Source organism: Musca autumnalis, unplaced genomic scaffold (assembly GCF_047663935.1).
Source record: "Musca autumnalis isolate F117 unplaced genomic scaffold, ASM4766393v1 scaffold_5, whole genome shotgun sequence".
Classification (NCBI taxonomy): Eukaryota; Metazoa; Arthropoda; class Insecta; order Diptera; family Muscidae; genus Musca; species Musca autumnalis.
This window is the reverse complement of record NW_027412088.1, coordinates 173,244,820-173,265,088: the sequence shown is the minus strand read 5'-3', so window position 1 is coordinate 173,265,088 and position 20,269 is coordinate 173,244,820. Positions and strand designations below refer to the sequence as shown.

At 35.3% G+C, this 20,269-nt stretch overlaps 11 non-coding genes across 11 annotated transcripts; 10 read left to right on the top strand and 1 right to left on the bottom strand.

Moving 5' to 3' along the window:
- Positions 1-1,828: 1,828 nt before the first annotated feature.
- Positions 1,829-1,901, top strand: TRNAR-ACG (transfer RNA arginine (anticodon ACG)). The gene has a single exon. It is a non-coding gene; the product is annotated as a tRNA-Arg (tRNA).
- Positions 1,902-2,142: 241 nt separating this feature from the next.
- Positions 2,143-2,215, top strand: TRNAR-ACG (transfer RNA arginine (anticodon ACG)). Its single transcript has one exon. It is a non-coding gene; the product is annotated as a tRNA-Arg (tRNA).
- A 472-nt stretch (positions 2,216-2,687) lies between these two features.
- Positions 2,688-2,760, top strand: TRNAR-ACG (transfer RNA arginine (anticodon ACG)). The gene has a single exon. It is a non-coding gene; the product is annotated as a tRNA-Arg (tRNA).
- Positions 2,761-3,167: 407 nt separating this feature from the next.
- Positions 3,168-3,240, top strand: TRNAR-ACG (transfer RNA arginine (anticodon ACG)). Its single transcript has one exon. It is a non-coding gene; the product is annotated as a tRNA-Arg (tRNA).
- A 604-nt stretch (positions 3,241-3,844) lies between these two features.
- TRNAR-ACG (transfer RNA arginine (anticodon ACG)) lies at positions 3,845-3,917 on the top strand. The gene has a single exon. It is a non-coding gene; the product is annotated as a tRNA-Arg (tRNA).
- Positions 3,918-4,311: 394 nt separating this feature from the next.
- Positions 4,312-4,384, top strand: TRNAR-ACG (transfer RNA arginine (anticodon ACG)). The gene has a single exon. It is a non-coding gene; the product is annotated as a tRNA-Arg (tRNA).
- A 1,908-nt stretch (positions 4,385-6,292) lies between these two features.
- Positions 6,293-6,365, top strand: TRNAR-ACG (transfer RNA arginine (anticodon ACG)). The gene has a single exon. It is a non-coding gene; the product is annotated as a tRNA-Arg (tRNA).
- A 303-nt stretch (positions 6,366-6,668) lies between these two features.
- TRNAR-ACG (transfer RNA arginine (anticodon ACG)) lies at positions 6,669-6,741 on the top strand. The gene has a single exon. It is a non-coding gene; the product is annotated as a tRNA-Arg (tRNA).
- Positions 6,742-8,563: 1,822 nt separating this feature from the next.
- On the top strand, positions 8,564-8,636 carry TRNAR-ACG (transfer RNA arginine (anticodon ACG)). The gene has a single exon. It is a non-coding gene; the product is annotated as a tRNA-Arg (tRNA).
- A 1,637-nt stretch (positions 8,637-10,273) lies between these two features.
- Positions 10,274-10,346, top strand: TRNAR-ACG (transfer RNA arginine (anticodon ACG)). Its single transcript has one exon. It is a non-coding gene; the product is annotated as a tRNA-Arg (tRNA).
- A 5,628-nt stretch (positions 10,347-15,974) lies between these two features.
- TRNAR-ACG (transfer RNA arginine (anticodon ACG)) lies at positions 15,975-16,047 on the bottom strand. The gene has a single exon. It is a non-coding gene; the product is annotated as a tRNA-Arg (tRNA).
- Positions 16,048-20,269: the final 4,222 nt, after the last annotated feature.

The following is a 20,269-nucleotide window of genomic DNA, read 5'->3' as shown; positions in this document are numbered from 1 at the left end:
CTCATCTACGAAAACATTAAGTCTGTATGTCATTTGTAGGCTGAACTACGGATGCCTAAATTATTACGAATATAGACGAACGAACAAAAATAAGTTACAAAAACAGGGGGTAAGTACCAAATATCAGCCATTTCGGTACGATAATGAAGCTAAAAACTTCAAAACACCGAAAATCGGTGCACCTGCACCAACAAATTTGTTGGGGAAAGTTTTTTACCCCCAACGAAGACTAAATACCAAATTTCAGCCACTTGGGATGAATATTGAGGCCACAACGTTCAAAATACCGAAAATCGGGAAGTACCGTTTTATGGGGACTATACGAAGGCGTGGACCTGTACCCATAAATTTCTGGGGGAAAGTTTCGTACCCCCAACAAAACTAAATACCAAATTTCAGCCATTTCGGGGGAATATTGAGGCCAAAACCTTCAAAATATTAGGAGTAATATACCAAATTACAAACCTCTATCTTAAAAATTGCGAGCTTTATCTTGATTTCAACAGACGGACATGGTTATATCGACTTAGAATTTTACATTTAGAATATATATACTTTATAGGGTTTCCGATGAATATTTTGGTGTGTTACAAACGGAATGGCAAATTTAATTATACCCTCCATATGGTGGAGGGTATAAAAATGGTTACAACCGTATAAATAGCAGATCCAAGCACCAATTCTATGAAATGTGGTGTTTGGAAGTTAGTTCTCCATCCAACACGGGCTGATATAAAGTTCCAGCAGATTGGGCTTTTAATTTTGTTTGCTATAGCAGTTGAACATTTTTCATCCGTTACGTGCAGAGTTTTATGTACTTTAAATATTCCTAAGCAAATGGAAAGGACCGATTAATTGATTTTTTTTTCCGGTTAGCTGTTGTATATTCCTGCGTTATGGTTGGAAATCGGCAATTGATACCCTATAAAGTCCCAGCAGAAAGAAACAGACGTTGAGCAAATTGGACTTTGTATTTTCATTTTCTAACCAGTTGCAGTTGACACACTTAGAAGTATTTTAAGGATTCTATCTTAATTTTATGGTCAAATTGGCTGTAGTTTGGCATTTGGGGTTCCCAATGGTACATAAACTTCCTCACCAAACATGTTGGACATAGATCAAGGTTTTGGTATAGCCTCCATATGGCGGTACCACCCGATTTCAGGTATTTTAAGGATTTTATTTTCATTTTCGACCTGAATTGGCTGAAACTTCACATTTGGAGTTCCCAATGGTATTGGAACTTCCCCACCAAAAATTATGAACATAAGTCCAGGTTTTGGTATAGCCCTTATATAACGATATCACACGATTTCAGGCATTTTAAAGTTTTTATCTACATTTTCGGCCTAAATTGGCTATAATTTTGTTATGAGGTTCTCTCTGGTCAAAAAATTTAATAACTGAAAAGTTAAAAATAAAAAATAATTCAAAAAATTAAGTTACAATTTTTGATTTTTTATAAATTCACTTAAAACTAGAAAATAATTTTTCAAATAAAACGCTTGCATTTGAATGAAAAATTGTGACAATATTAAACGGCCAGCGTTTTATTTGAGAGATTTCATCATGAAAAATGATTTTCTAGTTTTAAGTGAATTTATAAATAAAAAACTGTAACCAAATTTTTTAAATTATTTTTTATTAATGACAATGTTCATAGTTTTATGTTTTTTAGATGGCGTAATGCAAATGGAGGGATCGGCTGATTGAAGTTTCACTTGTACAGATATATGAAACACTTTTCCCATTTCATAGAGAATTACAACCATAAGTCAAGAATTTTTCCAACTGATTGAGAATTATTACCTTTTTCAATGAATATAACGGTCCTGTGGCGCAATGGATAACGCGTCTGACTACGGATCAGAAGATTCCAGGTTCGACTCCTGGCAGGATCGAGGAATTACACTTTTTTAATATGAACAATACTGTCTTAAGCCCTTAGTGGAATTAGAATAAGACGATACACGAAATTTGCAATTACCTTAAATTTTCGTGATCAATTCCGCCTCCCAAAAGATCGAGAAATATGGATAGAATGTCTGAAAGAACAAATTACAGACAAGTTTTTCTATAAAAAAATTTATTAATTTTCTAATTTTCTTCCAACACTTAAAATAATTATGGTACCTTTGGAACGGTCCTGTGGCGCAATGGATAACGCGTCTGACTACGGATCAGAAGATTCCAGGTTCGACTCCTGGCAGGATCGAAGTTAACTCTTTTTTTCTGACGGAAAACAGTAGCTGATTTCAGGTAATCCTAATCCGCATATATTCACCTCAGTTGTTGATTCCACGATCAATAGACTTGCTACATTTTGACATTTGATAGTCCAATACTGATTTTCAAAAAACCAAATAACTCACACAGAGTGAATGTTTGGAGCGGTTTATAGATTGGGCGGCATCATCGGGCAGTATATTTTTTCATAAACCCAGTAACAATTCAAGAGCTAAAGGATGAGGTAATTTAGCACAATTTGACATCCAAATGATGACGATGTTCCAACTAAACCTTTAAGTAATTATACCCCTATATCAGAGGGTCAGCCCTTCCGATTTTTTATTGATTTATTTCCTTAAATAAGAACCTAGCCCAAAGGTCCGGTTAGGAACGGTTCCAGAAAGCACAACATATTCTTCATTTGAATTTTTATAGTTCACCAAAGTTGGTGAGCGTGTGGTCCTGTGGCGCAATGGATAACGCGTCTGACTACGGATCAGAAGATTCCAGGTTCGACTCCTGGCAGGATCGATGAATTCTACTTTTTAATGAGAACATGGTGAGGGGGAAGCACACATCAAAAATAGTTGGTCGGAACAAAAATTCAAGGCCAACTCAAAACCCAAATCCAATAGAACATTTGTGGGCTATATACAAAAATCGTCTGAGTTTTAGATTAACGGGCAGGAAATAATGTCGAAGTGTAATAAAGCCTAGGACCTATTGAGATTAAATTTTTCCGGTTTGCTGATCAGTAGTATAGATATACGATTTTTCTACTATTTAGATTGTAACTATGAAGCCTAGGACCCACTGATTAAATTTTTCCGGTTCAATGATTAGTTGTTTAGATATACGATTTTTCTCCTTTTTAGAGGAGAAATTTTCCAACTGATTGAGAATTATTATCTTTATGTTACCTTTTGAATAAATATAACGGTCCTGTGGCGCAATGGATAACGCGTCTGACTACGGATCAGAAGATTCCAGGTTCGACTCCTGGCAGGATCGGGTATTTATTAGATTTTTAATAGCACAACTGAGTGTACATTCTATTTTCCATGAATTTTCTGGCCTAATCATTCATCTCCATGAAACTAACACTAAAGAATAGCAGAACTCTACTGCATTATTCATTCGTAATTATAGAAACATTAAATACATTTATTGATTCTGCTGCTATGTTCGAAAAAATCGGATCACATTTTGATGAAATTTTAAAAGGTTTTTAGTGCTAGTCAGTATATATCAATTCATGTACTGAGTAGTAAGAACTTTTCCTCCAATAAGAAACACACTGATGATCATGACCCCAAACGTAGTAGAATCGTTATTAGCTTTACATATTTATAAACCACTTGAATATTTACACAAAAGATGAACCAGTTTCTACAAGTGTTTTCTATGAAGCATCTTTCAAGTGGTTTCATGAGATCATTGTTCATCTGTCTACTGTGTTTACCTTGATCAAACATTGAAACACATTGTATCGACAACAAATAAAACTACATATTAATGATTTATTGAATAGAATATTCAAATTTGTTTTTTTTTTTTATGAATAAATTAATTACACAAATTTTAAATACATTGTGATCTCGAATAACGGTACCTCGGTCCTGTGGCGCAATGGATAACGCGTCTGACTACGGATCAGAAGATTCCAGGTTCGACTCCTGGCAGGATCGTAACTGACATTCAAAAGTCTACACAATGTTTTGTTCGCTTTTTTAAATGGATTGAGAGCTACAGTAGAATCACGATAAATTGGAAACTAAATAATTTTTAATAAAATGCCGGTTCTTGTTGGCTGTATTCTTCTCATTTTAACCCCGATAAATCGAAAATCCCGTTATATCATAAAAATGGAAGTTCCATATGTGACAAATTATCGAGATTTTACATTATTTAAATTATGAGGAAGATGTGTGAACTTAATTTTCTCTATTTTTTAATAATAATTAGCTTATTCCACTGTAACTAATTTTAGTTTGTGTACCACTTCATTTATGGAATCAAATATTACAGATATATCATTGCCGCACATTCATATTTTTAAAATTAGAGCGCGATCGTCGACATGGTCCTGTGGCGCAATGGATAACGCGTCTGACTACGGATCAGAAGATTCCAGGTTCGACTCCTGGCAGGATCGTAACTGACATTCAAAAGTCTTACACAATATTTTGTTTTTCAAACGGAATCGGGAATCGGTATAAATTATGAGATGTTTCAAATTCCATTTTCCGTGCGCACGATCGTAATTGTTTTCTTATGTGCCCGCCTTGAAAAAGAATTTGTGTTTCAGCCCGAAGATGATACGAAACATACTTCCAAAATCGTTATCAGAAGAAGGCAATTTCAAAGCCCCGACCTTCACCCAATTGAAAATTTGTCAATCCCTTTATGTCCTGGTACCCATATAATGTTAACCGAACCATGGTGGGAGTTGTCGTTGATTGATTTTTTACACTTCAGGACAGTTTTTGATGTCGCCGTCTTGCTTATTATTGCTTTAATTGCTGCTTTACTGTCCGTTAGGAAGTTTACAGTGATTGGCCTTGTGTTAGTTAGTGATCGCTCGGATTTCGGCCTGTATTATCGTATTATGATCCGGCAGTCGAAGGGAGATTCTAGTTTCCTGGTCTTCGATATATAGACCCAGACCCTTTCTCCCCCCTAGAACGGCCCCATCTGTGAACCCACAGATTCCAGTTGGCATCCGTTCCAGGGTTCCATCGATGTGGATCGATCCGGTATTAAAATTTCACATGAGGCTGCTTCGATTGATTCAGATATACGGTCTGATACAATACGATCTATTGACTCACCCGTTGTAACCTGTAATATACTTTGGTGGTATGTTAGGTGGTCTCTTACGATCCACTCGCTCATCGACTTAAGTCTTATAGCTGCAATGGCTGCCTCATACCTTACCTGAATTTCTATTGGGTGGACAAATAAAATTGTCTATAAAGCCCTAGTTGGTGTTGTCCTCATTGCCCCGCTAACACTTAAGCAGCACATTCTTTGGACTTTTTGTAGTACTTTTACGTTACATTTCTTGTCCGTAGCTGTCCACCATACCACAGAAGCGTAATTTAGAATCGGTCTAATTACGCTTCTGTATAACCAGTGTGAGCTTTATTAGCCCCATCCTGAATATGGCCTTTCCATTTAAGTTTTCTGTCTAGAATTACTCCCAGGTACTTAATTTTTGGAGAAATGTTTATCATCTTATCTGGGAAAACGGGTTCTTCGTAAGCTCCTATTTTCGTTTTCCTTGTGAATAGACATAGCTAGTGAGATGTATTTTAACAAGTTTATAAAAATGGGAGGTCCTTAAACTTATCTACTTTCGGGAAATCCAGTGAAGATTATAATTTCGGTCAGCGTCACTTTACCTCATCAGTTGTCTTAGTTCTTTGTATTGAAGCAAAGAACTCTTCCCCAATTTCATGGCTATACAAGCTCAAGAATTCAGAGCAGTTGAATTCATTTAAGGGGGTTATCTCTAGTTCTGCACACCAAAAACTCTTTTTTCATGATTTTTTTTTCAAAGAATCTACCAATATTTGTAAGTATTTCTTTCTTGAATCTGAAAGAGCACATCTTATACTACTTTTGGAATTTTTGTTATTGGAATTTTTGTTATTGAAAAATATTGCTAAGTTTTGTAAAAGTGTCTTGCAGTGCCAACAATTGCTCGAAAACAAATGGGCCGGTCTTCGTATATTTTTTGGGGGCGTTTTAAGAACCTAATAATCTGATTAAATCGAAAAAGAATTAAAAAAAATCGTTTTAAAAAAAAATTGTGAATACTCTTATAACTTGTTCTTCAAAATAGCCGAATATTTGTTTCGATTTTTTAAAGTAGTAAGTATATGTAACCTAAATGCGGATTCAACAGAAAGTCAATCAATTAAAAAACCTCCCACTTTAAAAAGCCGGTCACTGATCAGATGTATAGATATATGATTTTCTCATTTTATAGAGGATTATAACCATAACTCATGAATTTTTCCAACTGATTGAGAATTATTAACTTTTGAGTAAATATAACGGTCCTGTGGCGCAATGGATAACGCGTCTGACTACGGATCAGAAGATTCCAGGTTCGACTCCTGGCAGGATCGATGAATTCTATTTTTTAATAAGACATGGTGATGGGAAACACACTTTCAAGTTGGTCGATCGGAACAAATATTCCAAACCCAAATCCAATTGAAAATTTGTGGGCTATATACAAAAATCGTCTGAGTTTAGACAAACGGGCAAACAATTGACGAGTAATGAAGCCAAGAACCCATTGATTGAGTTTTTACGGTTCGCTGATCAGTTGTATAGATATACGGTTTTTCTCCTTTTTAGAGGATTATAACCATAACTCGTGAATTTTCCAACTCATTGAGAATTATTACTACTTGAATATATATAACGGTCCTGTGGCGCAATGGATAACGCGTCTGACTACGGATCAGAAGATTCCAGGTTCGACTCCTGGCAGGATCGATAAATTCTACTTTTTAATGAGAACATGGTGAGGGGGAAACACACTTCCAAAATAGTTGGTCGGAAACAAATTCAAGGCCGACTCACAAAGCCCCATCCAATTAAAAAATTGTGGACTATGTACAAAATTCGTGTGAGTTTAGACCAACGGGCGGGCAGCCAAGAATATTGAGGAGTAATTAAACCTAGGACCTCTTTTTTCCGGATCGCTGATCAGTTGTATAGATATAAGATTTTTCTATTATTTAGAAGATTGTAACTTTGATGCCTAGGACCCACTGATTCAATTTCTCCGGTTCGCTAATCAACTAGTTGTACAGATATACACTCCGGTTCATCTGAATAGAACCAACCAATATTTGTCTACAAATACAGTTATATCTGACGAAAGGAGAAAGGCCGTGAGTGTCGATTGCCAACAAATGTTGTGTAAAAAAATTGTATTAGGGTCTTGGAATTTGACGAAAATAGAGGCTTAGAGCTCCAAAAAATATTCTTATGAAGAATTCGGTGGAAACAATTTATAAAGTCAAAATTTTATACTGAAGTATACACAACATTTTCTATAAAATTACAAAAAAGTCACATTTGATAGGTTTATGAGTCCGAAACAGAGTAAATATGGTAAAGATAACTCAAATTGATATTTTATCTCAGGAAAGTGAATGCAAATCGATGGGTTCCACCCAGTTTCGTTGGCTGTGAACATCTACAGGTCCAAAAATAAAGAAAATTCCACCGCCGAACGCTTCATCTCAACATCAAGGGCTTTGATTTAGAAGATATCGCATGACAAGGAAAGCACAGAAACATAGGCGCTATTTTTTGTGTAATAACGGATCAGAAATATTTTTTCGGTACTTATACTATGAGGAAAAGATGTGTGGACATCATAACCATCAAAATTAAACACTTTCCTTTCGAAAAAATTAACGTCTGCCTTTCCCTATCGCTAAGCTGTTTCTTCACATAAAATGTCTTAAAACCTTTTGAAATTCTAAGGACTTGATGGTGAGATGGAGCGTTCGGCGGCGGAATTTTCATTATTTTTTGGACCTATAGATGTCCACAGCCAACGAAACTGGGTGGAACTCATCGATTTGCATTCACTTTCCTGAGATAAAATATCAATTTTTGGATTGGAAAGGTAGAAATTTGAGTTATATTTACCATATTTCCTCTGTTTCGGACTCCTAAAACTATCAAATGTGACTTTTTTGTAATTTTATCGTAATCTAGAAAATTTTGTATATAATTCAGTATAAAATTTTGACTTTATAAATTGTTTCCACCGATTTCTTCATAAGAATATTTTTTGGAGCTCTATGCATCTATTTTCGTCAAATTCCAAGACCATAATACACATTTTTTACACAACATTTGTAGGCAATCAACACTCACGGCCTTTATTTATAATAATAAATAGTTTTTTTTTTTAAGTTTACCACATCTGACCAAGGGTTTGTGTAAATTCTTAGGGTGGTTCTATCCTGGTGAACCATTAAAACATGCTAATATTTTGACAATTTTTCATAAAGCGAGTAAAAAGTACCGTTATAACGCATATGTGAAACATGTTAGATATTGGAAATATCGGCTACTATATACTCTACATGTCCACAAAACTATAATTTACAATTCCTCTCCTTTCGTCAGATATAACTGTATTTGTAGACAAATATTGTTTGGTTCTATTCAAATGAACCGGAGTGTACATATGTACGATTTTTCTCCTTTTTAGGAAGATTGTAACTATAACTCGAGAATTTTCCCAACTGATTGAGAATTATTACCATTATGTTACCTTTTGAATAAATATAACGGTCCTGTGGCGCAATGGATAACGCGTCTGACTACGGATCAGAAGATTCCAGGTTCGACTCCTGGCAGGATCGACGAATTACATTTTTTTAATAGTGATACGAAACATATTTCTAAAATGGTTTTCAGAACAAAAACTCAAGACCACTTAAAAGCCCACTGTGTGCAATCAAATTGAAAATTTGTGACCATCGGCGGCAAAGAATATTGAGCCAACAAAATATGGGTTAATTTTCTTAATGAAATTATTCAAAATTTGGTGAAAAGTAAGAGCAATTATATGCAAATAGGGGCTAGGGGCTAAATACTGAAACATTTTCTGCGAAATGTATTTTTTTCAGCAAGTGGAAAATCTGAGTGTATCCATTCATTAATCGTATGCTTACCTCAATCACAGTGCGCCTGAACCAACTTTAAATGGAAAACGCTTACACCTGGGAAGTTTTTGCGGATTCTGAAACTACAATGTTCATAGAAGAAAAAAAATCAAAAAACAAAAGAATCGCCGGAGCGCTTTATTTATTCAAAAAATCGCGATCAAAGTTCAAATTTTTAAGGTTTTTTAGGTTTTTTGCTTGGAAACTAAAAGTCCCATTGCAATGGAATTAGAGAAAATGTTGTAGCTGTGAAAATACTCTAGAACATGGAACTTTATGATATTTTCGTATGATTTACCATTTTTGAGATATAGAAGTTAAAATTGGGACAATGCACTGACTGTATCGCCTCCTTATAAAACAATTTTGACCAAAAATTATTTAAAAAGCGCTCCGTCATTTTTTTTACTTTTCTCATCTATTTTCCCTTCCATATAAAGTTGGTTCAGTTCAACACCTGCAAGAATATAATATGTATTTTTATTTTTTTAGTAGACTTTGCAGATTCTGAAACAGCATTTGGTTTAGGTATCGATAATATACATATGAATACCCGATATACGTGAATACTCTGATTTTTGTAACATTTTAACGATCAATACTGGTTTTAAAAAATTGTAATCAACCATACATATAACCGAACATATAACCGAAAATGTATACTTCTGTAGGTTAATTTCGCGAATAAACTATCATTCTGTTGCGATCGTTTATCATTTTTATACCCTACACCACTTTGTGGTAAGGGGTATTATGTCTTTGTGCGCATGTCCGTCTGTCCATGTATTTTTGTAAACAAAGTACAGGTCGCATTTATTGTCCGATTCGCATGAAAATTGGGAAAGGTAGTTTTTTTGGCCAAAGGACGAACGCTATTTATTTTGGTTAAAATCGGTTCAGATTTGGATATAGCCCCCATATATATTTTCGCCCGATTTAAGGCATTTGGTGCACGAAACACGCTATACATGTACGATTTCAATCAAATTTGGAATGTTTGCCTAGAAATAAGTGTGCCAAATTATATCGAAATCGGTTCAGATTTGGATATAGCTCTCATATATATTTTCCACCTATTTGAGGTATTTGATGCAAACACGCTATATATGTCCAATTTTGATGAAATTTGGACTATGTGACGGAATTTGGTCTACAAATAAATGTGAAAAATTATATCAAAATCTGTTCTGATTTGGATTTAGCTCCAATATATATTTTACATGTTCACAGGCCCCGCCCGACTTTGATCCTTTCCTTACTGGTTATTAATCTATTTGCTTTGTTAATAGACATTCCAGCTTCGGTTGAAAATCGTACCTAAACAGCGTACGTACGGTCCTGTGGCGCAATGGATAACGCGTCTGACTACGGATCAGAAGATTCCAGGTTCGACTCCTGGCAGGATCGAGAACTTTAATTTTTATAGACGTTTACCCCTCATCACCTGTAGAGCCCAATAAAAGCAACTTCATGGATTTTCTCTACGCGAAAACTACTTACATTTTTCAGAAAAGTTCTTTTCAGCTAAAATAGCATATCTGATTTTATTAATAGAGAATATAAAAATATCAAAAAAAAGTAGAATGTCTAATTTAGATTTCAAGATTCATAAATCGGTTAGAAAAAAATGTTAAAAAAAAAATCGCTGGTTTAAAGGAAAGAATTTGTTGTACACGAAATATATAATTTTCGGTTCATTCGTTTTCGAGCTGGAGTGAACACGGATTTCAAAAATGGATTTTCGAGAAAAATGCATTCTTCATTCATTCTTTCGACGCTAATATCTCAATCCGATTTGCTCCGACCAACTTGAGATTTTTACCACATATTACCATAATTTATGTTTAGCTGCATCATTCATAACTGCATCTTGGCATTTTCTGGCCATAATCAAAAGTCAACTTCGATATTTAGGATATTTACAGGAAAAAAAAAATCGACAGTATCCGGATTATCTTCTGTCTCTAGAGAAAACACTCATCATAAAGTGTCGGCCAAAACTAAAGCATCCCCTCAATACATCTGATCTTGAGTTATTTGAAGCCGCAAAGAAAGCCTGGGAAGCAATATCGCCAGCAATAATTAATAATTTGGTATCCCCTATGCCTAAAAGATGTGCTTGTGTCATCCAGACTAAAGGATACGCAACGAAATATTGATTTCAATAGTTTTTGGGAACATTCCTGTTTAACTATAATGGTCCGATCGAATCGAAAATTTTACCAGAGATAGATTTCGATGCCGCGATTATGAAAAATTTAATATTTTGCCGGCGGTCACAACCGGTTATTCGGTTATTTGAACCCAAAGTCCGGGTAGAAAACCGGATATGTAACCGATTTGGGTATCAAACTAAAGCTTAAGAAAACACCTATCGAAATATGTAACTTTTTTAGCTGTTTATAAACTAGTTACGACTCTGGAGCAAATTTCGGCTACGCGGACAAAATTTCCTTAAAATTGTAAGTTTTTGGTTAAACAGAATTTTTAAAAAATAGAGTTTTTTACTGTAACTCCGAAACCGGGGTTTGCAACTTAACAAAAATTGTATCATTAAATAAATAAATAAATTAAATAAACAAGTGAGAAAAGGCTATAGTCGGAACGGGACCGACTATGTGATACCCTACACCACTACCTCTGTGAATAATCTTTTCACTCGAAAACATTTCTTTTATGGAGATCGAAAGTTTTCACCTATCTGGCTTTTATACCAATTGACTTAAGGTGAACTGAACCAAAATAATTAATATTTAATTTTATATTTGACTACTGTCGACATCACCAACTTCAATAGGCTTCTATCTCTGTGAGAAAATTTCGTGATGATCCGATCAAAATTCCGAGCTGTAGTGTGATTGCAGAAAAAGTGGAAAAAAGGTATGCATTAACGACTATTGCGATATCTCTACTATTTGACTACCTACGCCAACCTACTTTGTATAATTTCAAAGGTGGGATTTTCTACTTTTTTAGTCAGGCTTTGCTTTTAGAAGGTCCCCAACCAAAGGTGTGATATCCGTCATTATTATTAAAATCGCAAAAATGAAAATTTGGGTTTAATTAGCGACTATTGTGATATCTTCGTTGTTTGATCACCCACGAGAACCTACTTTACATCGTTAGAAAGGTGATATTTTCTACTTTCATTGTCAGGTTTTGCTTTTTGTAGACCCCTTATAGACGCTGAGACATTTGCTTTGGAATAAAATGTTGACTTTTTCTCCAAATAAAGTTTTTACTCATTCCGACCCCTAAATATTATCCGACCATCATCAAAATCAATGGGCTTCTTCCTCTGTGAGACCCTCATTAACCCTCGAAATTTCGTGACGATCTGATCAAAATTGCGCCCAGTAGCGTGATTTCCAAAAAAATGGAAAAATGGGATGTATTATCGAATATTGCGATATCTCCGTTATTTGGTCACCTACGCCGACCTAGTTTGCATCATTGTAAAGATGGAATCTTCTACTTTCATAGTAAGGCTTTGCTTTTGGAAAGTATCCAACCAAAGCTGTGATATTCGTCATTATAACTAAAATCGCAAAAATAAAAATTTGGGTTTAATTTGCGACTATTGTGATATCTTCGTTGTTTGATCATCCACGAGAACCTACTTTACATCGTTAGAAAGGTGATATTTTCTACTTTCATTGTCAGGTTTTGCTTTTGGTATTCCCCTTATAGAAGCTGAGATATTAGCTTTGGAAAAAAGTTGTGTTTTTATCCAAATAAGTTTTTTGCCCATTCCGACCCCTAAATATTATTCGACCCTCACCAAAATCAATAGGCTTCTTCCTCTTTGAGATCCCCATTAACTCTTTCTTTCGTGACGATCCGATCAAAATTGCGGCTTGTAGCGTGATTTCCAAAAAAAATGGAAAAATGGGATGAATTACCGACTATTGTGATATCTCCGCTATTTGGTCACCTACGCCGACCTAGTTTGCATCATGTAAAGGTGGAATCTTCTACTTTCATAGTCAGGCTTTGCTTTTGAAAAGTCCCCAGCCAAAGCTGTGATATTCGTCATTATAACTAAAATCGCAAACACGAAAATTTGGGGTTTATTTGCGACTATTGTGATATCTTCGTTGTTTCATCACCTACAAGAACCTACTTTACATCATTAGAAAGGTGATATTTTCTACTTTCATTGTCAGGTTTTGCTTTTGGTATACCCCATATCAAAGCTTAGATATTCGCTTTGGAAAAAATGTTGTCTTTTTATCCACATACGTTTTTTTGCCCATTCCGAACCCTAAATATTATCCGACCATCACCAAAATCAATAGGCTTCTTTCCATCCGGGACCCCCATCAACACGATCCGATCAAATTGCGACCTGTAGCGTGATTACAAGGTTTAGATGGACAGACGGACGGACACACACAGCCAGATCGACTCAGCTCGTCGAGACATTCATTTTGATATATATAAGTATGGGTCTACGACCATTATTTCGATGCGTTACAAACTTTTTGGCCAAAACCAACTTATAATACCCTCCCCACATAGTGGTGTAGGATATAATAAATAAATAAATAAAAAAACAAGTAAGAAAAGCGTTAAGTTCGGTCGGGCCGAACTTTTTATACCCTCCACCACAAATTTCAGCCATTTCGGTGGATTAATGTGGCCACAACCTTCAAAATACCGAAATTCGGAAGGTACCGTTCTATGGGGGCTATATGATGGCGTGGACCTATACCTACAAATTTCTGGCGGAAAGTTTTATACGCCTAAAGAAGACTAAATACCAAATTTCAGCCATCTCGGTGTGATAATGAGGCTAAAACGTTCAAAATATCGAAAATCGGGAGATATCGTATTATGGGGGCACGTGGGCCTATATAAACATTTTATGGTAGAACTGTTTCTTAGCCTCTGGAAACACAAAATACAAAGTTACAACCGATTCTTTGGTCAACTGGGTCTAATACATTCAAAATATATTAAAATGACGCGTACTTTATAAGGGGCCTTATGTGGGGACTATACCGAAACGTGGACCTATATAACCCAACTTTCGTAGGAATGTTTTCTGGCCTCTGAAGACACAAAACACCAAATTACAACCAATTCTGTGGTCAAATGGGTCTAATACATTCAAAATATATTAAAATGACGCGTACTTTATATGGGTCCTTATATGGGGGCTATACCAAAACGTGGACCTATATAACCCAACTTTGGTAGGAATATTTGTTGGCCTCTAGAGACACAAAGTAACAAATTACAAACAATTCTGTGGTTAAATGGGTCTAATACATTCAAAATATATTAAAATGACGCGTACTTTATAAGGGGCCTTATGTGGGGGCTATACCAAAACGTGGATCTATATAACCCAACTTTGGTAGGAATGTTTTCTGGCCTCTTAAGACACAAAATACCAAATTACAACCAATTCTGTGGTCAAATGGGTCTAATACATTCAAAATATATTAAAATGACGCGTACTTTATATGGGGCCTTATATGGGGGCTATACCAAAACGTGGACCTATATCACCCAACTTTGGTAGGAATATTTTTTGGCCTCTGGAGACACAAAGTACCAAATTACAACCAATTCGGTGGTAAAATGGGCCAAATATCTTAAAAATTCCTTAAAACGACGACGCGTCACGCGTCATTTTGTATGGGGGCTATACGAAAGCGTGGACCTACATAGCCCGCTTTTAATACCAAAAGTCCTACGTAAATATAACATATTTTCCCAAAATTTCATCAACCTACGTCAATCCGTTCGGACGCTAGAGTGATTTCCACAGACGGACAGACAGACAGACGGACAGACGGACGGACATGGCTATATCGATGTAGAATTGCACGCGGATCAAGAATATATATACTTTGTGGGGTCTACAATGGTTATTTCGAGTAGTTACAAACGTAGTGACAAACTTAATATACCCCCATCCTATGGTGGAGGGTATAATAAATTAATTAATTAATTTGGCAAGAGAAACAAACAGTTTATGATACCCCATAAAAACCTAACAGTTTAAGCTAAGAACTTCCAAGCTTCTTTTGTCACCTCCGAAAAATCGGTCGATTTTATGTATTTGATGAACCAATACGTTATAAATTTCCAATTTCGATTAAATTTTGAATTTGTGACGAAATTCGGTCTAGACATAAGTTTGCTATCTTATTTTTTGAGAACGGTTCCATTTTTTTTTGCCCAATATTTGATGCTCTAAACTTTACTCGTTTTTATACCCTCCAACATTATGAGGTCATTCGGTCTTGATCCGCAAAAATTCCCAAATTTCGTTATATTGAGGATTTTAGCTACAAGTTATAACCACACTTGCCGTAATTTACCATTTGAGGTTCCTAACGTTCACAACACCTCGCCACTGAAATTTGTCAATATAGGTCCATGTTTTGGTATAGCCCCCATATAACAGTACCTCCCGATTTCAGGTATTTTGAGAATTTTAAGTACATTTTAGCCGAACTACCTCTTATTTGACATTTGACGTTCAAAGTTGTCACAAAACTTCTCCACCAAAAACTGTCACTTGTCAGAAGTTCAGCTATCGGACTATCTGTAATTTGATATGTATTTGAGGTTCCCAGTGGTGCCCGATTGAAGAAATTTTTGATACATTTTCTGATCTTTGGGTTTCAGTGGTCACAAATTATCTCCACTTAAAATTGTGGACGGGAAGGGTATGTATTTCATTTCATTTTTACTTGTTATATATGTAAATATATACACTTTCTTGTATACACTTTTTAATTGTTATTATTTCAAACAACAATAAAATCTTTTTCACTTAACTATTAGTACTTAATATTTTAATATTTAGTAATCTTTTTTGTTTCTGTTTGTAAATATCTAGTTGGCCAACTGCGTATGATGAACAGAATAAAAATATGATTTAAGACCTTCATAAAAGCTCAGAATCGATTATGTCTTTATTGTAAATTTTCCTATAACACATGGGCCTACTTTCTCTGTAAGCAAAAAATATTTTTTTCTTAAGAAATAATTAAAAAAAAAAAACAAAAAAATGTTCGATCCTGCCAGGAGTCGAACCTGGAATCTTCTGATCCGTAGTCAGACGCGTTATCCATTGCGCCACAGGACCGTGTTATCGTTTTGGCTCATACCCCACAACAATACTTCATGTTCCCATGTGTGTTTGTTTGACTTGATCGTTCGTCTGACCACATGGCCTGGTGACGTTTGGTCATGTGTTTGTTCTATCCGCTCTCACTCTGTCTGCTTATCTATGCTCCAACAACAATAAGCTCCACTAACTTATAGCAAACTACAATGTTCGTTCGTACTATGAAAATAAAAGCCCCCACCATTTAAAACGACAGAATGCGTGTTTGTTTGGATGTTTTTTTATTTTGTTCGTCGTCGCTACAATTCTAATCGTCATCGACCACATGGTTCCCCCCATTCAGTCGGCAGAAAAAAACTACTTCTATTTTTAGCTACAACAACAACAAAAAACAGCACTGACCTAAGTGATGGGTTGTGTGTGAATGTACTTTGTTTGGTGTTGTTGCTGTTTCTACTGTTGATTTCGACTGACTAGTGGGCCTAGTTTTGTATGGTAAGTGGGGTGAGTGGAGTGGTAGTTCTTTCAAAGCAAAAAAAAAATAGATAAAGGTTTGTATAATAAAACAATTTAAAATAAAATGTTATACGACACTTTTTTGTGAAACAAATTTATTTATGGAACTATTTTCGAATGTTTGGCAAATTGGTCCATATTTACATTAGGCAATTTTCCTTGCGGCAATTGTCAGATATCAGTGCTAAATTTCTGGGCAAGATCAAGCATGATTTGACTTGTTTTAGTGCTTCATAATGTTGAATTATGCGAAGCTCGTAGTAAATGAGTTGTAACTCGTTGAGTTTTAGAGATATCAACATGAAAATTTGACACAGGATAAAGTAGAAATTGTAGAAAAAATAGAAATTGCTAACTCAGAAATCGCATTTTTTGAGTTACGTCACTCTTTGAGTAAAAGAGCGATATGGACTGGAAAATTGTCTCTTAATTGGAACCAAATAAAATTTTCATACATACAGTTTGTGAGCTAAATATTTTCAAAATACATATACAGTTAGTCAACTATATTATTGCAAACGATGAATTTTTAAAAATTTAGATGTTTAATTAGGGATAACTACAAGAAATTATTTCAATAATGTTGGGCTTTTTGTAAATATCGGTTGATTTACCTGTTAATGACATCAAGCCAATAAATCCAGAAATCGGTTGGAAATAACAAAAATAACGGGCAAAAAGGATAGGTACCTGTTTTTTGTGGTGTCAACTAAATAATTGCAAAATTAATTATGTGCAATAAAATCCTGGGGTTTCCCCCTCGAGTTTTTGCATTTAAGGATTTTTAAGACTTTTATGGTATGTGGACATGTTAGATCCATAATTTTTGATCGTAAATTAATTTGTGTGTGTGTAACATAGGCGGTATATTCAGAAAAAGGGAAAGTCAGGTAAGCGGTTTCGGAAAATATGCTACATTTGGTCTATTCCAATTATAATAATGGTAAATCTAAAAGAGAAATCCCTAAAATCACCTCTCGCAAGCTGAGAAGTGTACAAAACATCATATACTGCACCGAGAAAGAAGCCAGGCTCAAACTGAGGGCGTTACATGGTAGGTCCAAAATAGTAACCACACGAATTAACTGTAGAATGATTAAAGAAATTAACGAAATAGCCCAAGCAGTACCAGAAAATAGCTTTTTTCTAATTACAAATGATTTTAGAGTAAGTATGTCACATGGAAAAGTCAGAAAAGTGCTACATAATAACAAGCACTCATCACGAGTGACTAGGTAAAAACCATTGCCCTCCCATCATAATATATAGAAACTATTCAGACTTGTTATAGACAACTTTTCACGCCATCTTTAGTATTGGGATGGCGTTATATTTTCTGATAAGGCTAAAATTATGTTGTACTATCACAATGGACCTCAAAAAGTATTGGGAAAACCCTTGAAAGCCATGGATAACAAAAATTTAATACATACCGTAAAGTTCGGAAAACTGTCAGTTATGGTATGGGGTTGTATACCAAGCAGTGACGTTGGTAAAATCCTGATTTTGGAAGAAACAATGACGTAGGAGGTTTATTTAGATGTTTTAAGTAAATATTTAACCAAAAGCGTCAAGAAATTTGGGCCTGTTGGCCCTGAAAATTCAAACAAATTGCAATATAAGTACTACCAAGACAACGACCCTAAGTATAAATCTAATTTATGTAAGACTTGGTTGTTATACAACTGTACCAAAGTCATTTACATCCAGTTCCAGTGTCTAGATATTAACCCCATCGAAAATTCATAGGTACACCTGAAGGAAAAAGTCGGGAATAGGTGGCCCACTAACCTGGGGGACTAAATAAAATGCAATAAAGAAGAATGGCTAAAAAATACCATTGGAATATGACATTCCGAAACTTATTTATTAAATTCAGATACGTTTACAAACTGTTTTTGATGCCAAATGTGGGCATACGAAATATTAGAACCGACTTTTCGAAAAATACCGTGAAAGACTGAAAAGTTGTGAAATTTGCAATTCTTTAGTTGACAGTGCAAATAATGAGTTGTACTAATTTTTGTTAATTTTAAGAAAATGTTTAGCGAAATTTAGCTACTTTTTATTTTATTATATTAATAAACATGTGTAAGAATTGTATTGTTAACAAAAATATTAATAATGATATTTACTTATACCAATAAAATGATGTTTTATTTAAAATTTTGTAATAATTTTGGTTTTGCAATAATTAAGTTGACTAACTGTATATTCTTTTAAATTTTTATTCTTCTTATATATGTATAAAAGACAATGTGTGTATCTTAGTATGTTTGTGTGTTTGTATGTTCCGTATAGACTCAAAAACGGTTGAACCGATTTTCTTGAAAATTTCAGAGAATGTACAGGGAACACCAGTGGTGAAAATAGGCTATATATTTTTTTTGCATTTCGGAGGGGGCGGGGCACCTCCCCCATGCCCTATTTTTTAAAAACGCTATTTTAGCAAAACTGACGAACGTATCGGAGAGAAAATTTATTTGCGAGACAACGGTTGTTGTGCCTCTGATCCTAGGTACTAATTTGGGGCCTAAAGACCCGACAACGCCCACTTTTTTTAACTAGCTTATATATCAAAAACTGCCTAACCGATTTTGAAAATTTCAGAGAATCTACTGGGAGGACCCGTGATGAAATTAGGGTACATATTTTGCGGAATTTCGGAGGGGGCGGGGTACCTCCCACAAGCCTCCCACATGCCCTATTTTTTAAAAACTCTATGTTTACAAAATTGACGAACGTATCGGAGAGAAAATTAATTTGCGAGACAATGGTTGTTGTGTCTCCGACCCTAGGTACTGATTTGGGGCCGAAAGACCCGACCACGCCCACTTTTTTAAATAACTTATATATCAAAAACTGCTTAACTGATTTTCTTGAAAATGTCAGAGAATCTACTGGGAGAACCCGTGGTGAAAATAGGTTATATATTTTGTTGAAACCGGGGGGGGGGGGCCTCCCCATGCCCTATTTCTTTGAAAATGATAATTTAACAAAACTGAAGAACGTATCGGAGAGAAAAATAATTTGGGGACAATGGTGGTTGTGTCTCCGACCCTATGTACGCATTTGGGACCAAACCACGCTCACTTTTTAAGAAAGGAAAGGGATGACCCCTGGTGAAAATAGGCTATATATTTTGTTGAATTTCTGAGTGAGCGGGGTACCTCCCCTTTGCCCTATTTTATTAAAACTCTGTCTTTGCATAACTTACGTACATACATATGGCATAGAAAATAAATTTGCGAGACAACGGTGGTTGAATCTCCGACCCTATGTATTTATTTAGGACCTAAAGACTCGACCATTCCCACTTTTTAAAATATGTTATATCTCTGAAACTACTGAGACAATTTTCTTTAAAATTTCAGAGAATGTACAGCGATGGCCCACCATGAACACCCGTTGTGAAAATAGGCTATCTATTTTTTTTGAATTTCGCAGGGGACGGGGTACCTCCCCCATGCCCTCCTTATTATAAAATCCTTTAAGCACGGCCATTTTTTAATAACGTTATATCTCCAAAACTTCTGAACCGATTTCCATGTCATTTTCAGATGATGTACAGGGAAGGCTTTATAAACTTACGAACGTGTCCGTTTCCCCAACCCTGGGTATATATTTTAGCCGTAAGACCCGATCACTCCCAATTTCTGAAATATAGTTGAAAATTCATTAATACCCTGCAAACATTTCTCAAAATTGTGGAAGACACGTATTA